This window comes from Lathyrus oleraceus, chromosome 3, assembly GCF_024323335.1.
Source record: "Lathyrus oleraceus cultivar Zhongwan6 chromosome 3, CAAS_Psat_ZW6_1.0, whole genome shotgun sequence".
Classification (NCBI taxonomy): domain Eukaryota; kingdom Viridiplantae; phylum Streptophyta; class Magnoliopsida; order Fabales; family Fabaceae; genus Lathyrus; species Lathyrus oleraceus.
In genome coordinates, this window is record NC_066581.1 from 288,419,887 (window position 1) to 288,429,754 (window position 9,868).

A 9,868-nucleotide genomic window follows, 5' to 3' on the forward strand; every position below is an offset into this window, starting at 1 on the left:
GCTTACAACAGTTAGAGAGATCACTACAGTTCTAAACCACCAATATTTGATGGTGAAAATTTTGATTACTAGAAAGATGTAATCAAATTTTTTTCTTGGATATGATGTTGATCTCTGGGACCTTATAGTCGATGGCTACGTTTACATAGTAAATGCTGAAGGCAATAATATAGCAACAAGTGTTATGGCAGAGCGACAAGTGAAGGATTTCAAGAACCAACATTAGGATAGAATGATAGTGTTTAAAGTTATCTCTTATACTGATTATGAGAAGATAACAAACAAAGATTCTACTAAGTCTATCTTTGATTCTTTAAGAATGACTCATGAAGGGAATGCTCAAGTTAAGGAGACAAAGTTTTTGGCCTTAATCTAGAAATATACGACATTTAGAATGGAAGATGATGAAACCGTTGAGACTGTGTTCTCAAGATTTCAGATGCTTGTCGCAAGACTCAAGGTTCTAGACAAAGGGTTTTCTAGGGCTGACCATGTCAAGAAAATCATCAGAAGTCTCCCCAAAAAATGGACATATGGTAACTGCCATGAAGTTGGCAATGGAATTGAACAATATTAGTCTTGAAGAACTTGTTTGTTCTTTGAGAAGCCATGAGATAGAAATCTAGGAATATGAACCTCATAAGAAAGATAAATATGTTGCCTTGAAGTCCAAGCCTGAGAAGACAAGGGATTATCAAGCTGAGGAAGAATCAAATCATTCTGATGAAGACTCAAAAGATGATGATGATGAGTTGTATTTGATTTCCAATAGGGTCAACATATTATAGAGGCACAAGAAGAATGGATAAGGAATGTTTAGAGGATATAGAAAGACTGTTGGACATTTTGATTCTTCATCTGGACTAAAGAAGTAGGGTTCTTGTAAAGAGGTTATCTGCTACGAGTGCAAGGAGTCAGGACACTATAAGAATGAGTGTCCTAGGTTGAAAAAGCCAAAAAGGATCAAGAAAAATCTTTCAAAAGGCAAGAAGGGTTGATGGCTATATGGGACGACTCAGAATCAAAATCAGAATTAGAATCAGAATCAGAAGAAGAAGAAGAATCTGATGAGGAACGGGCCAACATTGCTCTGATGGCAACTATATATGATCTAGAAAGTTCTGAAGAACCAGAAGATAAGATATTTTCAGAATTAGAATTAGACTTCGATTCTAAAGAGGTATTATCTGAACTATCTCGTTCTGATTTAGAGTCATGTCTTTCTAAAATTCTAGAAAAGTACCCAAAGTCATCAGAGTGGGTACAAGGGCCTTAAATAAGTCCTAGTAGTTGCTTATGAAACTTGTAGTGAGCTTGAGAAGTATATTTCCTCCCTAAAAAAAAACTATTTTCTTTAGAAAGTAACAATTTTTCTTTGAAAAGAAATATTTCAAAGTTGGAGGAAGAAATAGTCTCAGAAGCCCCTAGTACTGATTGCATCATCAGATATGACAGATCAATCTAGGACTTTCTGGATAAAAGTATATATATAAGCAAAATGGCTTCCATGATCTATGGAGTAAGTAGAAATGGAAAAAAAGATCTAGGTTTATAGAAACTGGAAAACCTGACGAAAGTCAGAAGGTAAAACTGAAACCTCTCTATGAGGATTTCACGCCTATTGGCATTGAGCTTGACTATTCTGCACAAAGACAGAAGAAGAACATAGTTTTAAAACCTAAGTATCATGCACCAATTCCCCTTGATTATCCTGCTGCACAAAAACCCAAGGTTGTAAAATACTCTGGGAGAACTAACATGAGAGATGAAAATTGATTGATATTAATAGACATAAAAATAAACCAAACATTAAAGAAGGTAAAAAAAACATATTTAGACAATAGTTAGTTTCCTTTTTCATGGTCACTAAGCTTTGTCATTTAAGTATAAATGTTGTTCCATCTTACTTTGAAACAAGACATTCCTTCAAGGGAAATAAACCTATATAAAAACACTATTCAAAGAAGATATGAAGAACTCTGGGATCTCCATAATTGTGTCATTCCTATTTCTAGTTGACTTTTGTGCAGCTCAACCTGGAGTTCTTCAAATATCAAATTTTGGCGGAACACCGAATTCAGATATTACCCAGGTAGTAATTATTTAATGTTTAGCACATTTGATTTCCACTAAGTAAATATTTAACACATTTAATTGATTATTTTCGCAAGGCTTTCATAAATTCTTGGACCTTAGCATGTGCATCTCCAACTCCAACCAAAATTGTGATTCCAGCGGGTACATATATGTTGACTGGAATAGATGTTAAAGGTCCTTGTAAAACTCCAATTGAAATTCAAGTTGATGGAACAATTCAAGAACCTTCAGACATAAATCTAGTCCAAAAAGGGTCTGATCAATGGGTCAGGTTCCAATATATAAACTCTTTAACATTATCAGGGCTAGGAGTTTTTGATGGTCAAGGTGCAGCTGTTTGGAAACAAGGTGGAGTTGCTTGGGAAAAAGCTTCAAGTACTTCCACCAGAATCTCCATGGTAAATATTAATATCCCCTTATCATTTAACTCACTACTCATATACAAATAACTGTACCTTCACTTGACAAACATTTATATTTTCAACAGAATTTGGGCTTTAATTTTCTCAACAACACGATCATCCGCGACATTACTTCTAAGGACATCAAATTTTTCCATATTATGGTTTTAGCATGAGATAATAGCACATTTGATGGGGTGACGGTTACTTCCCCAGCTATGAGTCCTAACACCGATGGAATCCACATTGGAAAATCAACTGATGTTAAAATTCTTAATAGCAACATTGGTACCGGAGATGATTGTGTCTCGTTGGGTGATGGTAGCAGAAAAGCAATCGTCCAAAATATCAATTGTGGACCTGGTCACTGTATTAGTGTTGGAAGCCTTAGAAAGTACACGATGGAATATCATGTAGCAGGTCTTTTGGTTAAGAATTGTACCCTTAAAGAAACTGATAATGGTCTGAGGATCAAGACTTGGCCATCTGCACCAGGAACAATTACTATTACTGATATGAATTTTGAATATATTACCATGATTGATGTCTTGAACTATAAGACCCTAATTTTGACCCTAAGATCCCTCATGGCACCATGTTATTGCACAAGTGCATTGCCTCAAGGATCATAGCATGTTTGGCTCCTTAACCCTAGGGTTGGGACTTGTTTGAGTGATTTGAGATCACCAAGCATGCTTGTATTGTATGTTATTGCTTTTCTTATTTGATTACTAACCAAAAGCACAAAAATATGTCACTAACTCTTTTTGTTTTGAATCTCAAGTGATCATGTGCTCCATAATGCTCCTAGGAGGCTCCTAAGCCCAATGCAATGGCTAGATGAAGAAGAGAAAAAGAATGACAATGGTCCACAAAGTTCCTAATCATCATATATGTCTCCCAAGTATCTCAATTTGCCAATTTGATCAAGATAACCCAAAGGGCTTGAAGATTGTTTCCCAAGGAAACTCTAATTTCACTGTGCTTTGACTATGCCTTGCCCATGAAGCAATCTCAACCTCTGATCAAATTTAATCAAGGTAAGTTCTTTTATTTGTCATTTTATGCATATATGAGCCTATTTGAGGCCCCTCAATCATTTATTCATCAATATTGGAAGTTTGACTTTGAAAAGTTGACGAGTCAAGTCATCTAACTAAGCTGAGATTCAATGAGCTATACGTTTTTATGTGTATGTCAAATGAAGCTGACCCCAAAAGAAAAAGTGTTTCTAAGAAGCATATGAACAACTTTCATGTTCATAAAAAATACATTTGAGGCTTGTAAGGTCATCATTCATTTCAAAACATTATAGGTCATTTTGATTGAAACCCTAATTTTGGGTAAACTTACCAAGGGCATAACTTTCTAAATGTTTATGATTTTGAGGTTGGACCAAAGGCATTAAAAATATTGGTATGTCTACTTCAAATGTTATGTTGGACAAAACTTCATAATCCTAAAGGAAGTACATTTTATATTGCAAAACGTTATAGGTCATCTTGGACCTAATTCATTGAATTTGAAAAAGTACCCAACTTCAAATGCCAATAACTTTGTCATAGAAAATCCAAATGATGCAAATTGTGAGTCTAGATTGATTATATTGAAAATATCTACAACTTTTATGTTGAATACTTTTTCATTTGAAGCTTGTATCATGAGGACAGAGTGGTTTGATCAAGCTTACTTTTGGTTAACTTTTTCAAAGTGATTTGAATAGGTTTTATACTTGAACTTTCCAAGCCAGTTTTGATCAATTTTCACATGTCAAATGGTTTTTTGCCCAACATGACTTTTATTCCTTATTTCAAGAACTTTCCAACCATTACTCACAATAGTCATTTGGATCTACCATTTGGGAGATTTGAATTTCTTTTCATTTATGTGCATTTTTGATATTTTATGTTGTAACTTGAAATGCAAGCATTCTTCATTCCATGTGCACGACCACATGCTTTCCATATGATCTCAGCAAGCTCCTTCAGCCATTCATGGGTCTCTCACACGTCCACAAAGGCCCATGCATTCAAAATTTCAAATCCCATGCACATGAGCAAAGTGTGAATTCAGAAGCCTTTACCTATAAATAAGGGTTTCCTCTCCTTCATTTGATAACCTTTTGGAGATCCCATATGCTGCAGAACTGAAACCATAACCCTCACTAAAGGAATCACTCACTTTTTCAATATTTTCGAGCTTAAAATTCAGCAACATTAGTTGAGTTTCAAAGCTAGATTCCTTAGCCAATCATCATCCCTACATTCAGAGATAAAAAATGAGCAAAAAGATTGAAGGATTCGTGGCCAGAAGCTCATCATTTTGAAGGTATAAACTCAAACTGTTTAGATCTGAAACTCACAATTCAATGTAGTATTCTTGTGTTTTTGTGGTTCTCTGAAGTCCTCATACTTGAGGCAAGCTTTTGGTGTATTCAATTTGCCATTTCATGAATAATCTGCATGGACACCATGATTTTCTTCTTCATCTTTCTCTCAATATAGGAAGAATGAGAAGAATCTAATGGTACAGTGATGATCTACATCACACGAGCTTCATTTCCATGCCTTTGTTTTTCATTTTCGATGAGATTCATTTTCCTGCAAATCTGGCCGGAATCTATTGGTTGATCGGAGAAGACGGTGGTTTCCACCGCCACCACCATGTGTGCTGCTCATGGCCCTTGGATCTCTCCCTCCCGATCTAATCTCATGCGTTCATTTCAATTACTTCTTTTAATGCATTGTGTTTCGCTGTTGACTTGAGCCCACCGTGCATCATCAAATCCAAGCCGTGCAGCATGCCACGTCAATTATCGAAATGGACCCGGTGACTCATCATTTTTCGTTTATTTCATTTTCTTTTTATTTTCTTTTAATTCATTCTATTTTCAATAATTCTTTAAAAATTCATATGAAGTCAGAAAAATATGAGACCAACTTTGAAATTTTTCTTGAAAAATCTAGTTTCATATTATGATTTTTAATTATTTTTGTGACTTCATTTGATATTTTATATGAATTATTTGGTTTTTAATGATTTTAATTCAATTTAAAATGCTTTCTGACTTTAGAAAAATACAAAAATATTTTCATAGCATCTATGGATCATGATAAGTCAATGAAAAATAGTCTCAACAATTTCTTGTTTGTTTGAGATTATTTGAGATTTTAATTGATATTATGCAATTTTTGGTTGTTTTTAATTGATTTTAATTACTTTCTGACTTTAAAAATTTGTGAGAAAATTAGTTAAAGTTTGTTTGACTATGTTGAACCTATGAAAATTTAATTGGACTTTTTGAAGTTGCTTTGAATTGAATTTGAGGTTCAACTTTGTTTGTTTATTTTTTATTTGTATTTTCTTTTAATTCAAAAAATACCAAAAAAATATTGTTGACTTCTTGACTTGTTATATTCATTCCTCTTTTGTTTGGTGTTGATCAAGGTTGAATTGATTCAACTTTGATCAAATTCATTGGATCTTGTGGTTTGAGAATCCTTAAGGATCATCACCTAGAAAGATGAATGAATTTGATCAAGGATGAGTTATCCCTTGATCAATTGGGATTGGTTGTTGACTTCTTACCTCCTCCCTTTCATCTTCATCCTTTTATTTTCCTCAATGGCCAATGAGTTAAGGTCTTGAGGTTGGTCTTGACAAATAAGGGTTTAATCTTCTTTGATCCAAACCAAACTCAACTTGATCCATGATCAAGTGAGCTATTTGTATCAAAGATAGGTTACTTCTTGGTCAAGCAAATAACCAAAAGTCAATACAAGGCCCTTCCCCTTTTGTTTGGCATGGCAAGTTTATGGAGCTTGGCTTACTAGTCATGACATCTAACTTGTGTTCTTTGCCTATATTCTTAGTGACCGACATCAGATAGGTGTGACTACTATATTAGTCCACTTACGATTGCTTAACATAGCGCTACATTGTCTTATGACAAGCTAACATAACTCTACTAACTATTAAGTTTAATTTGAGCTTTTAAATTCTTGTCATTTATTTCTTGCTCATTATTCATCTTGATTTTCATCTTTGCTCACTTGAGCACATATTTTATGTTTATGTCATTTTTCTTTTGCTCATTTGATCCCATTATAGTATATAAATATATTGCTATTTTGTGTTGTTTTCTGTTATTTTGATGTGAACAAAAATGCAAGAGGAGAAAGGACTTAGAATTAGGATTTAACCATGCTTAAAGTTGTTCAAGAGAAACTAGGCCTCATGCCTTTAGAATGCAAAATATGTTGAAGAGAAACTAGGCCTCATGCCTTTAGAATGCTAAAATTCAAAGTTGACCTCAAAGGACTTCTCCTCAAACTTATTCTTTGTCCATTCCCTTTATTATGTTGTGAGCTTGTTAATGTGTGCTTTTGTGTGATAGGGACCTCATCTTAAGATTGTGAAAATAGGACCATTGTCATGAGTAGCAAAGTTAAGATCCAAGCCAGGTGGAGATCCTAGGAGCTTGAGTTCAAATTATTGATTGCTTGTTTTGTGTGCTAAATCCAAAGGAAAGGAGCATCTTGAGTCATCTCTATGACTCTAAGAAAAGGAACTCCAAGGGTTATGTTTCCCCTCTTATCTTTGTATTCTTTATGTAAGACCCTTATTTTGACCCTAAGATCCCTTATGGCATCATATCATTGCACATTGCATTTGCCTCAAGGATCATAGCATCTTGGCTCATTACCCTTGGGTTGGGACTTGTGTGAGTTGGTTTGAGACCACCAAGCATGCTTGAATTATATATTATTGCTTTTATTATTTTGTATACTAACCAAAAGCATAAAAATATGTCACTAACATCTTTTGTTTTGTAGCTTAAGCAATCATGTGATCCAAGGCTCCTAGGTGGCCCCTATGCTCAATGAAATGGCCAGATGAAGTTGAAAGCAAGCATGACAATGGTTAAAAAAGCTCTAAATCATCATATATGCCTCCCAAGTATCTCAATTTGTCAATTTGATCAAGATAAACCAAAGGGCTTGAGGATTGTTTCCTAAGGAAACCCTAATTCAACTATGCATTGACTGTGCCTTGCTCATGAAGCAACCTCAACCTATGATCAAATTAAATCAAGGTAAGTTCTTTAATTCATCATTTCATGCATATTTAACCTTATTTGAGTGTCCTAAATCATCAATTCATCAAGATTTGAAGTTTGGACATAAGAAGTTGATCAGTTAATTCATCTGACCATTTTGAAATCCACTGAGACCTAACTTTTGATGTGTTTGTCAAATGAAGATTAACCCAAGATAAACAATGTTCTTAAGAACCATATGAACAACTTTCATGTTAATCAAAAATTCATTTGAAACTTGGAAGGTGATCATTCATTTCAAAACGTTATAGGTCATTTTTACTAAAACCCTAATTTTGGGTCAACTTCCCAAGGACCTAACTCCCTCATTTTTCATGATTTTGAGGTGGGATCAAATGAATTGGAAATTTTAAGATGTCTAATTAATTTTATATGTTGAAAAAAATTTCATAATCCTAAAATAAGTACATGTGATAATACAAAACATTATAGGTCACTTTGGACCAAATTCATTGAAATGTGAAAAAGTCCAACTTCAAGTGCCCATAACTTTCTCATCAAAAATCCAAATGATGCAAAATTTAATTCCAAATTGATTTTATTGAAAAGATATACAACTTTGATGTTTAATATTTTGTCATTTGGGGCATACATCATTGAAACAGAAGGGCTTGAAGTTGGTCTATTTTGACAAAATTCTCATACACAGGTTTTGCACTTTGAACTTCATGGCCTGTTTTCATAAATTTCCCCATCCCAAATGGATTTTTGTTCAACATAACAATTGTTCCTCATATTAAGAATTTTCCAACCATTACCCACATGACCATTTTTCAATTTGGCAAAGTGCATTTTCGAAGAGATGGAGATTTATGTTCGTTAATGGAAACTATGTGAGAACTTTGTGCACAAGCCATTTCCATCAGAACTGCACGTCCAAATTCATTTTGATGATGATTATCATGCTAAACCAATTGCATTTGGGCCTCCCATGCGCCTGTACAGGCCCATGCATGGAGGCCCTCATTCCACATGCACGTGAACTTTGCCTTGCTTGCATCAGTTTTCATTATAAATGCAAGTGCTCAACTTCATCCATGACCAACCTAAAGGCGCCTAATACCCTGCAGAATTGGAATCCCACTCTTCACCTAAAGGAAGTTTTCATTTCTTCTTGAATTTTTCAGTTTCAATTTTCAACTTCCTTGGTTGATTATTGAACTTTAATTCCTTAGCCTCACTTCCTTTCCATCTCAAGAACAAGCTGAATAAGAGAATTGGAGTGGATCAAGTATTTGAAAGCTGCTCTTCAAAGATTTTTCCTCAAACTGTTTTGATTCGAAACTCCATATATATTGATCACATCTTGTGTTTGTTGGTTCCTCTGAAGTCCTCTCATAAGAGGCAATTGATTGGTGTACTTAATTTCATGAATCCATCAAGTTCAGGTTGAACACCAGAAACTTCCACCTCAGATTTCTCTTCATATAGTAATCTTGAGAGGAAGCCAATGGCACAGGGGTGATGTACATCACCCCAGCTTTCCAATGATATGAGGATCGTGCATTTTCATTAAGTTTTCATAACCTGTAAATGTCACCGGAGCTGGCATGCTCGCCGGAGAAGACGGTGGTGTACACCACCGTCCACCACACCAGATTGAATCTGGACCATTGATTGCTATTTCCAGATCTAATCTATGCCATCCAATGTTATGACCATTTTTAATACATTGTGTTTCGCCTTTGACTCTAGATCACCATGAGTGTGCGCATGAGGGCCTTTGGATGTGCCACCTCATTTAATGAGCTTGATCCAACGCGCCAGGCTTTTTGCATTTTCTGATTAATATTACTTTATTTTCTTTATTTCATTTTATTTCAAAAACTCATAACTCTTTCATTTTAAATCCAAAAAATATGAGACCAATTGCATTATTTTTCTTTTTAATTCTAGTTTCTGAAAATGATTTTTAATATTTTTTTATGATTTCATTTAATATTTTTTGTGAATTTTCTCTTTTCTGGTTATTTTTAATTCATTTAAAATAGTTTCCAATATTCAAAAAATGCAAAAATATTTTCTTAACATCTTTGAATGATGATGAATCTATGAAAAATATTCTCATCAATTTCCAAATTGATTTGAGATTTTAGTTCAATTATGTTATTTTTTATTCATTTTTAATTGTTTAAAAATAGTTTTTGGTTTCCAAAAATGCTGAAATTTTTTGTCAAACTTTGTTTGACTATGTTGAACTTAGGATGATCCATTTGGACTTTTCCAAGTTAATTTGAAATGGATTTGAAGT

The 9,868-nt window shown here is 34.2% G+C and overlaps 1 pseudogene; it reads left to right on the forward strand.

The window, feature by feature from the left end:
* The first annotated feature begins 1,969 nt into the window (after positions 1-1,969).
* Positions 1,970-3,061, forward strand: LOC127130903 (polygalacturonase-like; annotated as a pseudogene).
* The last annotated feature ends 6,807 nt before the right edge of the window (positions 3,062-9,868 follow it).